Source organism: Lycorma delicatula, chromosome 1 (genome assembly GCF_047948215.1).
Source record: "Lycorma delicatula isolate Av1 chromosome 1, ASM4794821v1, whole genome shotgun sequence".
Classification (NCBI taxonomy): domain Eukaryota; kingdom Metazoa; phylum Arthropoda; class Insecta; order Hemiptera; family Fulgoridae; genus Lycorma; species Lycorma delicatula.
In genome coordinates this window covers 361,610,158-361,627,469 of record NC_134455.1, presented here as the reverse complement: position 1 = coordinate 361,627,469, position 17,312 = coordinate 361,610,158, and positions in this window count along the sequence as shown.

The following is a 17,312-nucleotide window of genomic DNA, read 5'->3' as shown; positions in this document are numbered from 1 at the left end:
CGTGCCCAGGGTGAATTAAATGACTGTTCGAGATTTAAACTTGCGGAAGAAACAAACCAAGTTTTTGAGATACACCTGTATGCCAAAAGGTTAAAGTCACCTCCATATTGACACAAGTATATTTCTTTAGCAATCCTCACGAAGAGTTTCAAAATTTATATTCTGAAAAAAATAATTTAGTGTACTGTAACAATATCTGCACTGTCTTGGATGCATTTCATCTTGAGCATAACTCTACAGAATGGAGATTGATTACTGATTATTCGAAAAAATAGTTTATTGGCTTTCCTTTTGCACAATAGCAAAAGGATTTCTCTGTGCCGTTAGTTTATGCTACTAACATAAAAGAAACAATATGAAAATTCTTTAGAAAAAATTTAATAATTTTATCGACTAAATATGGTTGCTTTTTGTGTGAAGGGACATGATAAATCATTATAAGAAAGGAATTATCAAAGAGTGAAGAACTTACGTCTGGACAGAAAAATGTTGAACATCCCTCATTATTTAATTCAAAAATGATTCTTCTATCTTCACTTCATTTAAAATTAGCGTTTTAGAACACTTTGTTAAGAAGATAGATAAAAATTTTGCTGGATTTCATTATTTGAAGGAAAATGATTCTCGTGTTAGAGAAGCTGAAATCAAAAAATAAATTTTTTTGGTCCCCAAATTAGAACTTTGATTAGAAATTAACAATTCGAAGAACTGATAAGCCTGGTTGAAAAATTAATATGGAGGTCATTTAAAAGTGCTGTAGAAACCTTTTTATGGAATCATAAATTCCCCAACAATCGTGGCATTGTGAATCATTATTACAATCAAAAAAATATGTGGATGGAATATGTCACAAAAAATATATTTCTAGGATTAATACCGGGATTTCTTTCCGGAAAATCTTGGTGAATGATTTCTGAAAAATCTTAATCAATAAAAGGACAGGTAATACTTCCACCAGTAAATCCCATTCTGGAAAACAAGCACTAGTGGAGTGCAAGAATGCTAGTAGATTATTTTTGGACACTAAAAAGCTAAGTTCCAGATGCCAAATAAACTAGGAAACTACAATTTCCACATTTTAGGTTAGTTTAATTCTACTTTGCATGTGTGTAAATTCTTAAATTTCTTTCAAAGTTATCTAGGTATCACAAATAAATGGTGGTTGACGGAGAAAATCTTTTTATATATTTGAATTAAGTTTGAAAATGTCTGTTAGGATCACATATTTTGTTACTTGTGCCAAATGAAAAGTTTTATTTTATTTCTCAGTATAATTAATGAAAATTATTAATAAAAATACTACTTTTCCATCCTTGTACGAAGAAAGAAAGTATTGTGACCACGAAAAATTTTGATTTACAGATTTCAACAGAAACATGCATTTTGACCATCCTGAATCCATTTTGACTAGTTTCGGCATGAAGTCTGTACATACGTATGTATGTACTAATATATCTTGCATAATTCAAAAACGACTAGTCGTAAAATGTTGAAATTTTGGACTGCTGTAACTTCTAGCCCCTAGAAGTTCACCTTCCCTTTTGACTGCAATCGACTGGACTAAAGGTGTCCAAAAAAAACCCAAAAATCTTTGGATTTTGTACTTTTTCTTAGCTGCAATAATCAGCCCTCTTTGGGAGTTTTTCTACGATATATCATAAGTGGTACTTATTTTCATTGGTTCCAGAGATATAGCCAAATCAAATTTTAATTAATGAAATATTTGAATCGTACAAGGGGAAGGCACATCGGTCCCGACTTCATTTCCTTTTTATTTTTAACTTATTTTTCTTAATTAAATATATTTATTTATTAATAATTATTAACCTCTGATTATAAATAATGTGTCTATGTAATTTAATAAGCATATAAGGAAATCATGTCGTGTCCATATCAGATTTTAGGTAGATTTCATATTGAAATAGTACCATGTTTCGTCTTCCGGAAAATTTTGACATATCTTCCCATTTCACATCCCCCAGACACCATAACCACGTCAGTTCAAAAGTTTATATATTCATTTATATATATATATAGATATGCAAAATTCATACCTCCTATAATAGGCATAGTACCGAATCGGTTTAAAGAGGTGGTTAGTCCTCTAAACATTACCTAAAACATTTTTCTGAAGAAATTTTTCATATGACCAACCTTAGTGCCAAGGGATGACCAGAATGTTGTGAGAATTGTAAGAAGATGGGTTTGTCGTATGCTAAGCATGTAAAACTTTTTTTCACAAGCAACCATTGTCGTATTCAGTAAATTTGGATTTTTTCTTATCTTTAAGGGGAAATCTTTTTTATCCCCTAGCAACGGTGAAATCTACCTCTGCCTTCCGGCGTGCCCAAAGGAATTATTTTATTTGTAAGAGGCCTACTAAAAAATAAGTTATTCCCTTTTTTGGTTCCTTTATACATTATTCTATCAAACTGATTTTTCAGTTTTTCTCGGAAGTGCTAGATCATCGCTAAAGCAAGGCAGCTAATTTGTTTGATTTTGCTTTTTAGTTACAGTTATAATGCTTTCCTCATTCATTTTCCACAAAGTTATCATGATTTTTTCTAAAATTCGGTTGAACAGGTTTCGAGACAACCCATCTTTTTATATCAGATCTATTTTAATTTGGAATGGTTTGCTGGTTTCTGACTAAAATTTTATTCTGTAAATTATGTCTGTCAGCATAAATAAAAGTATTTATTTATTAGTTTAATTTCTTTATATTTTATGGAATTCATTCCATTTTATTTATAAACAATTTTGCTTATACCTTTTTGATTGTAATTAATTCGTTATTATTATTATCTCAATTAAATGAAGAAGAAATTTAATAAAAGATACCACTTTGAACTCAAAGTTTTCAATGCCCATACCCTAATTCAATGAAATAAATCTTTTTTAACGGAAAACAAATGAAGGAAACATAAATAAATAAATAAAATAGAAAAAAAATTATAGAAACGAAAACGTTTTAAAAAGAGCAAAAACATTTTACACCTTTTACTAATGATATTTATAGAAGATACAAAAAAAGTAATTCACTTTCTCATTACATAACCCTCAAAGCGTTATAAATTATTAAATTACATATAAAAAACAAATAATTTTACTTTAAATTATTGATTTTATATTACTGTAATATATAGTGTGTTTCTGTTTTATATTTAAGGGTTATTTATTTGAGTTATATAAACTTAAAACAGAATCAAATACAATACTAAATATATTTAATATTATTCAAAACAATTTGAAACTTGTAAAACAAACAAAAACAAAACAAAAAAAAGTAGCTACAATTTCATTTATATAATAAATTTAACAAATGCTTCAACCAACCTTTAAACGATCTATTTTTTGGTAATACATCACCACACACCAAGCACCTAGGGAATTTAAAAATGTTAAATGGAGAGGGTAGGTTGTAAGACATAATTTTTTTAAAACATTGAAAAAATAACTTTGGGGTACGACAACCCTAACCAAAATTGGCATCATTTCATTTTTTTTTTAACCTATTTTTAAAAGTGATATACAGTACCTTTTAAGTAACTACTTAACTGTAAAACATTAAAAAAAAATCTGATGTGGATTCCACAGACTTTCTGGTATGCCTATTAAAATACATACACACATTTTTAAAAGTACATAAAGTTTATTTCATTAATAACTTCTATTTTTTTTTTCTTCACTGTTATTATTGAATTATTATTTATAGTAAAACTTTTTTTACAATCACAGGTTAATAACTATGATTAAATCAATGTAGTTAATTTAAAAAAAAGAAGTTAAAAAAAGGAAATGAAGTCGAATTCGAACCGATGTGCCTTCCCCTTGTAAGATCAAAATATTTGGTTAATTAAAAATTTGCTTATAACTCTGAAATCAATGATAGTAAGTCAACTTATATCGTTGAAAAGCTTTCAATGAAAGCTTATTCCTGCAGTGAAGAAAAAGTAAAAACTCCAAAATTTCAACATCCTACGGCTAATCCTTTTTGAGTTATGCGAGATACATACATACATACGTACGCATATACATAAGTACAGAAGTTATACTGAAACTAGTCAAAATGGATTCAGGGATGGTCAAAATGGATATTTCCGTTGAAATCTGAAAACCGAAATTTTTCGCGATCAGAATACTTCCTTTACATCGTAAAAGGAAGTAAAAAAAATTAGGAAATATTCTAACCTTAAAACGATAAACGTTTTGCTATACATCATTACTTTAAGTTGTATCGTTAGTCACTGAAACTAATTGTATGAAATATTAAATGGCCATCATTTTTATTGAAACTGACTTAGCCTCCTAAAGTTTTTTCATCATTTTTTTCATGCCTTCAAAATTGTATTTCACAACCCAACTCTTTTTATTTAACATTTTTTAATTACTCCAGCTTGAGAGTGCAGTGGTCTCAAACTGTAAATACATATCGTTTTTTAAATAGGAGCATTTGGTAAATTTTATTTTTTTATTTAATTTTTTTTTACTTTAAAGCAGTTATTTAAGAGGTATGAAAGAGAGATTACTTATGAATTGAACGCGTCTTCCCAAATCAGCTGATTTGGTTATGGAGAGTTACAGCGTTCAAGTCCTAGTAAAGTATATTATCTTTACACCGATTTGAATACTAGATCGTGGATACCGGTGTTCTTTGGTGTATGGGTTTCAATTAATCACACATCTCAGGAATGGTTGAACTGAGACTGTACAAGACTACACTTCATATACACTCATACATATCATCCTCATTCATCTTCTGAAATATTATCTGAAAGATAATTACCGGAGGCTAAACAGGAAAAAGAAAGAAAATTACTTTTGAAACTAGCTCTAAAAATTATTAAACAGTCGCCATTTATGTTTCGACAAAACATTTTTTTCCAATATCTTTTAAAATTATGTACCTTAAGCCTGCTCTTTTTATTTAAAATCTTTGAGTTGTACCCCTGGTGACCCTCAGGGAGCTTAGACTGAGAATTCTACTACCGAGAAATAGTATATACTCGTATGTATACGTGTCCACATGTGTATATGTTTGAGTGTGTGCGCGCGCGCGCGCGCGCGTGTGTGTGTGTGTGTGTGTGAGTTGTTTTTTTCTAGATGAGTGGTTCTCAGCATGATACCCTTTCTATGATCAAGACTGTCGACCATGTGATACCCTGAGAAGAACGCTTTTTTGTATTGCATCCTTACTGGGAATAAAGATGATTTCCGCTGTGTTGACTTTTCTGGGATGTACTGGGTGATCGAATTGAAAATTGAAGCCTGACAAAACAAGAGAAAAGTCTAACTTTGAAATGTACTGTATGTAAAGCTGAGGAGGAATATAATTTTATAGCAGTTGAATGAAGGTGATCCGTTAAGTTGATTTTTGACAGATACTGAAATTTACACCGTTATAAATGTTTAAGATCAAATAAAATATTAATATTGTCTTTCAAAAATATTGCTCAGTCACTTTATATTTCTCGTAACAAATCACATACATATTTAAAATCACTATTCCTTGGAATTTATTTAAGTCCAACCTGTTGGCACTCCACTTGATGAACTTGTACAGTATTCCCAAACTGTCCTCCGCTGCCTCTTTACGGGAGCGCCACGAAATATTGTAAAATATCATAATTAATTGAACCCAGACATTTATAAATTATTAATTTAATGTTAATAAAGTAAAAAAATAATTAAGATACACAACTTTTATTTATTTTTATTTCTTACATAAGAGTAGTACTTTTAGTTACGGTAGGATGCCATGGAAAATCTTAATTGAAAAAGGGCGCCGCGACTCGGAAAAGTTTGGGAACAACTGAACTAGTACTTTTCAACAACTATCGAAATTTCACATGGGAATCGAGTGATCTCTGATCATAACGAGTTACAACGTGATTCTGACGAAATTACTACATTTCCCTAATTTCATATATATATGCCGTATTTATAAAGTGACATCAGTTTTATCCACATATATAAACCAATCACTGCAATTTATTTGTTTTAGATGAATAGCCTTTACCATTTTTACTGGTAAAATTATATAATTAATTCATTATATATATTATTGAAAATCTTTTACTATACATAATATTTCAGTATCTAGTAACTTTTCAAAGTAATATTGCTGTATACAACAAGTTAATCCTTTTGTAATTTTAGCCTAACATAAATATTAATATTGTAAATAATATTTATATATTTCAGCATCCTTTTTAAAAGCTAAATTCCTTAAAAAACATAGTTACCTGTTTTAGCATGTTGTTAATCTTCTTCATTTTCAAAAAAAAACTATTTTAGAAGGAATTATCACAAATAGCTTTAAGAATAATATTTTGATATTAAAATTCCATTTAAAAAAAAATCTGATGTGGTCACGACAGGACTTCCTTGTACGCATATTAAATAACATATACACTTTTTTTTTTAAATGAAAAGTACGTAACATTTTATTTCACCAATAACGTTTTTTCATATTTTTTTTATTAGTATTATTGAATTATAATTTATTGTATTTTTTTTTTACAATCAGAGAATAATAATTATTAATAAACCAATATATTTAAATAAAATTTATTTTTTTAAAATCTATATGAAGTCGGATTCAAACCGATGTGCCTTCCCCTTGTAAGATCCAAATATTTCATTAATTAAAATTTTATTTGGCTATAATTCTGGAACCAATGAAAATAAGTACCAGTTATCATATATCGTTGAAAAGCTCTCAACGATGTCTTATTACGGCAGTTAAGAAACGGTCCAAAATCCAAATTATTTTGGTTTTGGATTTTTTGGACACTTTTGGTTCAATTGGTTACAATTAAAAGGGAAGGTGGACAACTAGACGTTAGAACAGTCCTAAATCCAAAATTTCAACATCCTACGACTAATCGTTTATGAGTTATGCGAGATGCATACATACATACGTCATGCCAAAACTAGTCAAATGAATTCAGGGATGATGAAAATGGATATTTCCGTTGAAATCTGAAAACTGAAATTTTTCTCGTTCACAATAATTCCTTTACTTTGTACAAGGAAGTAATTAATGGTACTTTTAAAAAATTTTATATATTTTAGTTTTTTGTGTATTTCTTAATTACCTGACATTACTAAATTTAAAATAGATTTTTTGTTTTTCCGTATGTAACGCTGGAATACCGAATAAAGAAATACTGAATACGAAGTATATCAGTATACTTTATTTTGATCGCATTATTAGAAAGAACTAATGCTGGTACATAGAAAAGAAACGTTATTATGATCGCACAGATTATAATATTTTTTTCTAAATTAAATATTGTTTAAATTTTAAACCAAACAATTTTAATCATACGTTATTTCTCATATGTTACTTTTCAATTCCAGCAGGATCCAGTACTTTCGTTCATAATTGTAGGTATATATTTAAAAAATTGAAAACTCGTTAACTGCCACCGTAGCTATAATTACATCTTGCATAAGGAACAGCTAGCTGATACTGGAATATAAATAACTGAGTAGCTCTATCTCAACGTTTAATATGATTTTGTTATGTACAGTGGCTGCTCGCGTATAGACACTGGAGAACTACAGCATCGCCTGTTTACCCTTGATACTATCAATAACATTTAATACAATGAGTCCTTCTTTCTTTAACTCTTTCTTTATATTTGTAGAACATATAATCTTTACGTTTAATGTCCAGTAGACATCCTTTAGTTTCTGAAAAATATACAAAATTTTTTGTATGGAACTGTGCGCTTCACAGTTCAAGCAGCGTGGTGTTTGGTTGTTTGTGCGCATGCGAACATAGGAGGCTGCACGTGAGGTGCGAGAGAGAGAGAGCACTGTCGCTATCGCAGTTCCGACCCTGGCGTGCTAGTGGAAGGTATTTTTTTTTATGGAACGTTCCTTGTTCGTTCCCTTTTCTAGTTTAGTCGATGGAAGGAATATGAAACAGGTGTAGTTGTTTTTTCAGTAGTGATCAGAAAATGGTGGAAAACAAGGACTCTTTAATTGCCAAATCTGTCCAAACACACACTGGAAGGACGAAGGAGAAGACAATTAGTAAAAAATAATTAAGTATTTGTTTCTGTGTACATAAAAATTTTAATTAAACACCGTTGGACTGAAGTGTTTTCAAGCGGATATTTTATTAAGTTGTTATCTAATAATACTAAAAAATATTATCTGTATTGACATTTTGTTATTTATTCGGTTAAACGGTTTAACTATATTCTTGTAACATATTCTTGAATGTGTAGAATTAGATTATTTATCCTGCTTCTAGCTATTCTATTTGATTCATTTCTTTTTAGGTTTCTTATTTTACAGAAAAATTTAGCCATGGCCTTAAAAAGGCCTAGAAAAAAAATTTATGGAGCAGCACTCCACTAATTTTAACTACGAGTCGCCACTGGTTATGTACTATCGAAGTAATTAATGTCTTGATATCGAACTGCATGAATAATAGTAAAATACATATTGCTAAGATTACTCTCTAATAATAACGGTCTACTTCAAAAGTAAACACTTTCAGAAGTACCTTTGATATTATATATAAGCTAATTGCAACATCAAAGAGTTACTTACTCGTTATAACCAAAATTCTCCGGGAGCCAGCTCTCACGTAATTTTGATGGAATACTTGTGACTAGTATAATAATTTATTTATAAAAAATGAACTCTTTTTAGCCCAAATAAAAGTAATTCTATTTTCATTAATTTAAAAGATAAATAATATTAATAATAATAATAATAATAGTAGTAGTAATAATAATAATAATATGCTGAGTAATCTCGTTATTAGAAACATAAAAAACCAAAAGTGTTTTTTAGACCGTTGAAACTTTTTTACTTTTTCCGTCTATATAGCAGCTACATAGAAAGAAAAGTATGGTTATGGTCAAAATTGGGCTTCTCCTGATATCACCGAATGCTTTTCCTTTTATATAGCTGCTATACAGACAGGAAAGTAAAAAGGTTTCAAGGGTCTAAAAGACACTTTCTGTTTTTTATGTTTATAATAACAAAAGTTATTAGATTACTCAGCATATTATTATTATTTATCTTTTTAATTAATGAAAACGTACGTATGTACGTACACACGCACATTTTGTCATGGAAATTTCGATGCTATCTATGTATGTTGGCGTATAAATCGCCTTATATCTACAGAACAACTGACCAATTTTTGTAAAAATCGGTCCAGCAGTTCTGGAGATATAAGACTGTAATTAGGAAAAATCTCAAGATACTGAGGGTGACCTTGCTACAGCCTCACCTTCTCGATATTTTAAGCTTGAGCTTAATCGAAGCGACCTCAAATGAAATAACGTATTTATTGTTTCACCACAGAAAGGGATATTTTTATTTATTGCTTTATAACAACTATCCTGTTCTAGCTCACGGGTGTGATAGATTTAAAACAACTAAGATACAAGAGGCATGATCACTCAACGTTGCTTTCTCTGAAATTAGTGATTCTGATTATGTTGTCGTACTTTTTGATGGAAAAAATGAAGGTTATACATTTTCGGCTGAATATCACCAAACGTTTGATCAGCTTGGCGTGCGAACACCAAATGAATAAGTCATCAGATAAACAATTCACTTTTCATATTCCATAATAAGCCTTTAATAGGACGATTCTTACTCTTTTCAATGTCTATATTATATTAGGGAGTGATATATGATTTATATCACGTCGCCTACAATAGTTGCTGCTTATGACATTTAACATGAATGAAAAAAAAATTTGCATCCAGCACGTCTTATTCTGCCACTTGTATAATAGTTCCGTACTTGAAGATTGCGATATAGAAATTTAAACTTAGTAATCTTAATTATACAGAACACACACTGTTGTAGTTAGTAGTTTCGACGGCCCCTTTATTATTTTTTATTTTTCGTTTTTGTAATTTCACTTCTATTTGAATTTATTTCAAAAATACTTTAACCTTCAATTCAGAAGTGTAAAAACACTGTGATTTTCTTCAATAAAAATTAGATCATACAGTCTTTTGTTTAAACAGGATGTAGTGGTAAGAACAAGTGACGGAAGAATAAACACAGTAAAAATATTACAGATATTTGGATACTCTGGTGAAAGAAGCTGAAAGAGCGCAATGAAAAAAATGGAAAGATAGCGATGGCAAAGAAAGCCTTCAGTAAGATTTGGAAATAAATACACAATAAAAGTTTGGTCTTAGTATTAAGGAATAAATTAGCAAATGCTATGTATGAAATATCTTGTTGTAAGAAAGTGAAGGGTGGACGATGAGGAATAAGGAGAGGGACTGGATTGAAGCTGTTACGGTGTGAATATGGAAAAAAAAGGTGGACGGGTAAAGTGAGGAATGAGGAAGTAATAACATGATGAAAGAAAATGGAACATTCGTGGGAAAAGTACTCAAAAGTAAAGGAAACCGGTTAGAACATATGGTTAGAGGAAAGGGAATCTTGAAAACTGCATCAAAATGGTCAGTCGAGGAAGATTGGAAGCGAAGAAGAAGACGAATGAAGAATGAAGTTTATAGGTGAGGTGAAGATTGGAAACTACAAGAGAACGAAGGAGAATTCTTGGAACAGGAATGGATGAAATTTCAGTGATCTAAGAACCTGCTGCCTGGCCGAAAACCAGATGATCATAATAATAGTATATCAAAACCGGTATGAAAATAAACTATGATATCAAGAACGATTTGAGAGAATGAACATCAAGAGAAGGAGAAATTTCGAGGAAATTACATTAAATGCAAATAAAGAGCATCATAAACTGTTGTTGAAATAAATTGGAAAAAAGATTATGCTCATAAACTGGTTTAAAGATATGTTAACTAAAATCTAATGTAATGACCCATTTCGATTGTTAAGCAATTATCATCAACATGGACACTAATGGAAAAGTACAGAGTGTCCCATATAAAACCCAACCCATCAATCACTCATCCATGAAATTTCAAAAGTCAAGCTTACTCCCCTACTCGTTACTGAAATGGACTCGTCCAACATCTGAACATCGCGGCGACGCAGTAGAACACTACCGATAGTAACAACAATGCAATCATAACGTTCAGTGTATAGTTTGAGACAAGATGGCGTTTTCGCTAGATGAACGTGTTTTCATTGTTGAGTCGTACTTCAGTACTAAATCAGCGGTTGCAGTGCAAGATTTGTTTCGCCATAAGTACCCAGATAAACCAGCTCCTAACAAAACATCATTATTAAGGTTAGTTGCAAAATTTAGAGAGACCGGTTCTGTTAATAACAAGGAACACAAAAGATCTGCGTCAGTGTTGAATATAGATACAGTCACTGAAATCAAAGACCGATTTCTCGCCTCGCCAAATAAATCGATCAGATGTTTGTCTGCTGAAATTAATTTGTCTAAATCAACTATTCATCGGGCGACCAAAAAATTACAATTACGACCTTATCGCATTCAAACGGTTCATCGACTTCTTGAGCCCGACAAAGAAAAACGGCTACAATATTGTCAATGGTTCCGTCGAGTTCTGCGTGAGGGAATTAATGTTATCGATTCGTTATTTTTCACAGATGAAGCACGGTTTAATTTGGATGGCTACGTAAACAGCCAAAACAGTCGAATTTAGAGTGCTGAAAATCCCCACGTTTATCACGAAAAACAATTACACCCACAGAAGTTGGGCGTGTGGTGCGGAAGAATGCGGAAGAACATCGCGGAAGAAAATAATCGGTCCTATTTTTTCCAGGATTTTGTAAGAATTTTTTTTAAGGAGAAAATTTTTTAATGAAAATATTATATCACAGGAAGGTATTACAGTTATAAAAATTGATATTTAAAGATCCTTTGAAAATAAAATTAAATGATTTTCACGTATCCAGTTTTGGAGCAATGAGGCGGTCGAAAATGTTTATGAAAATTCTATATTTCAACAATATATAGTGAATAATGAACGATGTATTCTAGGAGATGACTTTGATCTACTTTCTCCATAATTTTACTAAATTCGAAACGAAATATTGTTACTTTGTTGCTCAACTTAATTTTGCGAGCACCTTTGTTTATTATTTGCTCGATGCTTTTCCATCGATGTTTTCATTATTTGATAATGTTTTTAATAACTTTATACTTGATAATGTCTTTATACTTTCGCTATGTTATTCAAAGACATAAATGTTTACACATGCGTACGAAAACAAATTATATTCGAAACTTAAGTACTAATTTAGCGTAAACGCCAATGGTATTAACCACCATCTAATGACGAATTCAACAAATTATAAAATCGTTATGTTAGATAATTTGTTTTAAATTTAATTTGATTAAAATGTTGTTTAATTATATCAAATTTAATTTCTATATCTAATATAGAAATAATTATTACTATTATCATTATTATTTATGGATCGTACAAATATTTCACTAATTTCATGGTAAAATAAGTAATATTTTAACCCCGCTGAACTGACTTTCCATGTAGATACGAGATATCTCACGAAGTTAATGACAGAGACAGTTCTCCCAAAACGGGCATAAACGTGAATGCGCACGCACGTCTTTGCGTGAGAACAAAATTTTTGTTCACACACAATGACGTTTGTGTATCAGTTTATTGATAAAATAGTGGAGTAGAGAAAAATAAATAGAAATTGCGTTGGTTTCTGACAAATTATTTTTGCTTACTACGGTAATCAAAATAAAGTTGTACTTTGTGGTTGATTCTTTGTTTGGTCCAAAGTATCTTCCTATCTTTATTTAAAACCTTAGTAGTAATAGTGTTTTATGGCGAGTTAAGCTTGGATGCCGGCATTCGGGAGAGTTAACAGCGTTTTCACGAATAAATTCTCCTTTTGAAATACAAATAAAGTTTTCGATCAATGAATCCTGCCAATCATTATCTACCTTAGTCGAGAGTTCTAAGGTTTAAATCCTAATAAAGACAGTTACTTTTATACGGATTTGGATACTAGATCGTGGATACCGCCAAACGTCCCCGTGGTGGCAGTGTTGGGATAGGAAGATCTGTAAATAGATTAGAGAACAGACACAAAAGTACATGATATCTTCATGAAAATTAAAGGATGAAAAAGGCGGTGGGTAGGTCATGTACTAAAAAGAACTGATGGCAGATGGGCAAAATTAATACTTGAATGGATACCAATAGATGTTAAACGCCCTCGAAAAATACCATAGGCTCGTTGAATTGATTATATTATCAAGTACACTCGATCGAATTGGCACAAGATCCTTTTAGTTGGAAACATGCCTGGATCCTGCAGTGGCTCGACACCGGCTGAAATGATAATGATATACAGACTGAGCAACATAAAACCGTACCGATAATGAAACCGCTAACCAACACTATTTATGAAATACTTTCACTCAACTAGCGCTACCAGTGGATATATATGTTACTACTCATTATTTGTTTTATCAGGTGGTTACGTGTCAGTGCAGTATACGTTATGTTATGTTACGTGGTTATGTTGCAGTGCAATATTGTGAGTGCAGTTCTGTTTGTGTAAAATACCTTATTCAATCCAGAAGAGGATAGCTGTAGTTAAATCCTACATTCGTTCTGGATCGTTTTAAGAATCACATCATGTATTCGTAGAAAAATTTTCGAATGCCTGTATTCCAGTGAAGAGCAGCAAACAGGATTTAGTTAAAAAATGGCGTACAACAGGTTCGGTTTTAAATTTAAACGAAATAGGCAACCCTTTGTTAGGACTCTACAGGCCACTGCTGATATCGAAAGGAGAATTACTGCCAGTCCAAAAAATATCACTAGGCAAGTTAACCCAACAATCTGGTATTAAATACACATCCTTGTCAAAAAATTCTTCCTGAATTAAAATTGAATCCATACCGCGTTAAAACTGTGCAACAGTTGAAAGAGAGAGACAAATCGAAACGACTTGATTATTGCAACTGGCTTCTCGAAAACATTGTTGGTAGACAGATAGATTCGATGTCGTATTTGATATCACACGAGGCATGGTTTCACTTATCCGGCCATGTTAATTTGCAGAACACTAGGCATTGGATGGGAAGGAATCCTCACGAGTAATTCGAGCGTCCACTTCAGGATGAGAAAATTGGTGATTGGTGTGGCGTTTCCGATCGTATAGTGGGACCAATATTTTTCGACCGGATGGTCAATACACAAGTTTACCTCAGAATTTTCAAAGGATTTCGCAATTAACTGATAATGAAAAAGAATAGAGCTTCTTCCAACAAGATGGAGCAATGTGTTACACATCAAACGTTTCACTGAATCGCGTTCATGCAGCTTTCACAAACGATCGAACTGTCAGCAGAGGATGGCACTTCCACGTTCCCCAGAGTTGTCTACTTGAAATTTTTCCTTTGAGACTACTTAAAGGAGGGATTTTATGCATCTAATCCCCACAATATTGATGAACTGAAGGTGAAAAATCAACAATAAATCAACGCAATTGACTACACGGTTTGGCGTCAAATAACTCTCAATGACCAGTCGAGCAAAAAAGTGCATCGATGCCGTGGTGGTCATTTTGTATATCTTTTGTAGAAATAAGGTAAATAAATGCAACATTTAAATTTCGTTTTATGTTTTCTCATGTAATTCATCCGTATCATTCATAAATTTCATTCCAACCTGCCGATTAACCTGCCGATTCTGCAGCGGTTGCGTTGTCGGTTTGCTTATGTTGCTCACTCTGTATATCTTACATATATATATATATATATATATATATATATATATATATATATATGTGTGTGTGTGTGTTTCTAGTTGTGCTTCCTTAAAAAATGCTGGTCCTTTATTTCGTCTTCTTATTCTTCTAAACTAATTCGTAATGAAAATTTAAACGTCAATAATGTAATGATAAAACATAAAATCATACCAACTGTAAGCGGTGGAGCATGGTGTTCGGGGCGTTACAGTACGCTATCTTTGACATTTAATTAGGCTGCATCCTGAGGTGAGAGAATAAATAGTTGATCACGTCTTTAATCAACTCTTCCAGAGGGAGCTCACTTAATTCTCTATTCATTCCAGCATCTTAAGGGGAAAATCAAATGTAGTTTATAAAGAAGGACTAAAACAGATTTTTTGTAGTGTTTCTACTCTTCCAAAACAACACATCATCTACGAAAGCTAAACATCGCAGGTCAACAATAATATAGTATATGAATATTTCCAGGAAAATTCATCAACAGAAACAATCTGGAAAAACTAAAATCCTCGCCAAAGTAAATAGACCAACTTATCAATATGCAAGTTTGTTTTTAGTGTATTATATATACTCACTAAAACATCAATCTTTAAATTATGATAGAACATATTCTAAATAAAAATTCAAAATTCATATATATTTACTAGCATCCCTGTCTGGCTTCATCCACTCTACACGGTTACTTACGTTCCTTTTTACGGTCAATTTTTTTTTTTTTTTTAGGTTTTTTAGTCAAGTAACCGGAGACAGATGCAGCCAATTGCGTCACACATACAGTAACAATGGCAGTGGCTGTGTTTGTTGCTGCGCTGCGCTGTACACTGTTGTACTCCCTTAACTTTTTTAATTTCGTTCAAAAAACCCGAAAATGGTTTTTATATATATTTATCTGAAGAGTATTTGCAAGCTCAAATATACTCAATTCTCATTTAATAAACTCGGAATTTCGAAAGGTTTGCAAATATCGTTCAAATTTTTTACTGCTCTTCACCCCTTTCAAGGTTGAATTTTTAGAAAATCTGTAAATTAGTTTTTAGATTTTCACATAAAGATTACACACACCAAAAGTCAAGCTGTTATCTTCATTTGTTATTGAGATGTTAAAAAAATAGCCGGGTCTCAAACAAAATTCAAAAAACCCATTTTAACCCTTTAAACTTGGAATTTCAAAAATCTAGAATATAATTTGAATAAATCTTAGAATCTATATAAATAAAAATGTAAATGTTCGTTTGTTCAAAATGTTAAATCTCCGAAAGTTCTTGACCGATTGTTTTGAATTTTGACACAACGTTACATTCGAATACGCGCGTGTTTCTATATACCTACCACTTATATACCTAAGATGTCACACCAGTGACAGGTAAAAACATCCTTTTAAAAAAAAAACAGCGTTATTTGTTGGATGTAAAAGCAACACACGCTATACTAAATATTTTACGATTTCATTTTAATGTTTCCGATATGTGTGTTCGCTATAGACTAAAAAAATGCTGGGCTGATTTACGCGCGGGGAAAACGGGAGAAAGGGTAAAATCGGAATAAGGTAAAATCGAAAAAGGTAGTAAGGGAAGAAGGGGAAACAGGGAAAATCAAATGGAAAGGGGAAAGAGGAAGTGGGAAGGAAAATGGTGGTGGAAAGGAAAGAGGAAATTTGGGTAAAGAGAGAGGGAAAATGTGGGAAAGTGAGTGATGTAGAAAGGAAAATGGGAAAAGGGGGAAAAGAGAGAAAGAGTAAAATAAAAAGATTAAATTTTGCGAAGTTCCGTAATGTTCATTTTGTTAATGTTTTTTTATCAAATTTTCAATTTTATTAATTTAATCTATATGTGTAAATATATATACTCAAATCTAGTAATATGAAAGCATTAACGAGTCTGTTAGTGTACTTATAAATAAATTTATTTATATTTTTTAATGAAATATTTATACTGGGAATGAAGGTGGAAAACTGAATTCTTGCTTTTCCTTTTCATCAACTCAGCATGATAAGAATTTATAATCAAAAAGGTAAATTACAACCATTTATTTTATTCATGAGTGATTTCTCATTACAAGCTTCTTATGTATCTTTTAATCCGTATAAGTTGTACTATGAAGATAGATGAAATTAAATTTTTAATTTTGATTTACCTTTTGTTTTTTTCTTTTTTTTTTGTTGACAAAGCGTATCAATAATCAATTAATTAATAATAAATTTAATTAATAATTTATTAATTAATTAAGATATAATTAAGTATTTATGTTATATAGATGATAATTTGTGTTTTGTAGATGTATGTGACTGCCTGTAACAGCACAGTTAATCATTCTAAAGATAAGTAAAAAAAAGTACACACAATCACACACATAATGCATTTATTAAACTCATTCAACATTAAATAAAACTGATTTTTAACTCAGTTTTTTTATTAAACTGTCCATTTTTCTAATTACTTCATTCTATTTTTTTTTATCTTACTTTATTTGTATTAATCCATTCCCCAGTTATTTAAAGCAGAACGATTCTTTTTTAATTATTATTTATTTTGAAAGGAAAAAACACAAAAAATCTACAGTGATTTATTTGAATCATTCAAACAATGGAAAATATACGAGTAAAATATTATAATTAAAAAGTTAAA